The sequence below is a fragment of the Grammomys surdaster genome, unplaced genomic scaffold (assembly GCF_004785775.1).
Source record: "Grammomys surdaster isolate TR1022 unplaced genomic scaffold, NIH_TR_1.0 98, whole genome shotgun sequence".
NCBI classification, from domain to species: Eukaryota; Metazoa; Chordata; class Mammalia; order Rodentia; family Muridae; genus Grammomys; species Grammomys surdaster.
In genome coordinates, this window is record NW_021604577.1 from 7,375,161 (window position 1) to 7,376,102 (window position 942).

Below are 942 nucleotides of genomic sequence, written 5' to 3' on the forward strand. Positions count from 1 at the left end.
ATGCTGGCCTGGCCTACTTCCCAGCCTTATGCCCCATTACTTGCCATCTTAGTCTTGCCATGGCTACTCCTATTCTATCAGTGTTCTCATGGTGATACTGATAGGTACCACCCTGGCAACCTGCTCACGGTGAATGCTTCATGATGAATCTCTCTACTTGGTCTCCACCAGACACCCCACACCTGTGGCTTGAAGTACTGCCCCCTTCTCTACTGCCCAGATATTTGCTGAATCAGCTCTTTATTAAACAATCAGAGGTGATAGAAAAAAATTGCACACAATACTAAGACATGAGATTCTTGACAATGCCAGCAACTAGATTGCAAACAGTTATCTGAGCACAGTAAGCAGCCTCTGAATACATAGTACACAAAACAATACCCTAATAGATTAATGAAATCTAATTGGAGTTCTTATACTTCTCAGACACTGGAGAGCATATAACATTCTTCCAGGTAGACTATCAATTCTGGTTGTTAATTGCAATGTGAAATACTCTGTTTTGTATGGAGTTAAAAAAATACTCTATCCCATTGGAAATGGGCAAAGAGACACCTTGTTGGTGGTGGTGTTCTTTTATTAGTCAGGGGCAGTGAAGATAGCAGTTCATTCTAGCTTTATTCCTTGCTTGGTGGACTAAGTTGTTTTATGCCTAGGACACATAAAAACCAAACCAAATCAAATCAAATCCAGGTAGCATAGCCTGGGAGGAAGAACAGAGACTTCTGTCCTGCCATGACACCCACAGACTTGCTCTCCTGTGCATGACATACATGTGCATGACATAGACACCCCATATGCTGACTTACCATGCAGCAAAGAAGGAGGATATCACTCAGGGGCCCTCCAACCATTTGGCAAGCCTGCAGTCAAAACAATCACAATATGCAAATATGTGGTAGACTGAAGGGAGAGAAAAAGAAGTGGAGTAACTTGAGCATT

General features: G+C 42.5%; 1 non-coding gene across 1 annotated transcript; it reads left to right on the forward strand.

The window, feature by feature from the left end:
• Positions 1 to 528: 528 nt before the first annotated feature.
• Positions 529 to 665, forward strand: LOC114634302. Its single transcript, XR_003713309.1, has one exon. It is a non-coding gene; the product is annotated as a small nucleolar RNA SNORA48 (small nucleolar RNA).
• Positions 666 to 942: the final 277 nt, after the last annotated feature.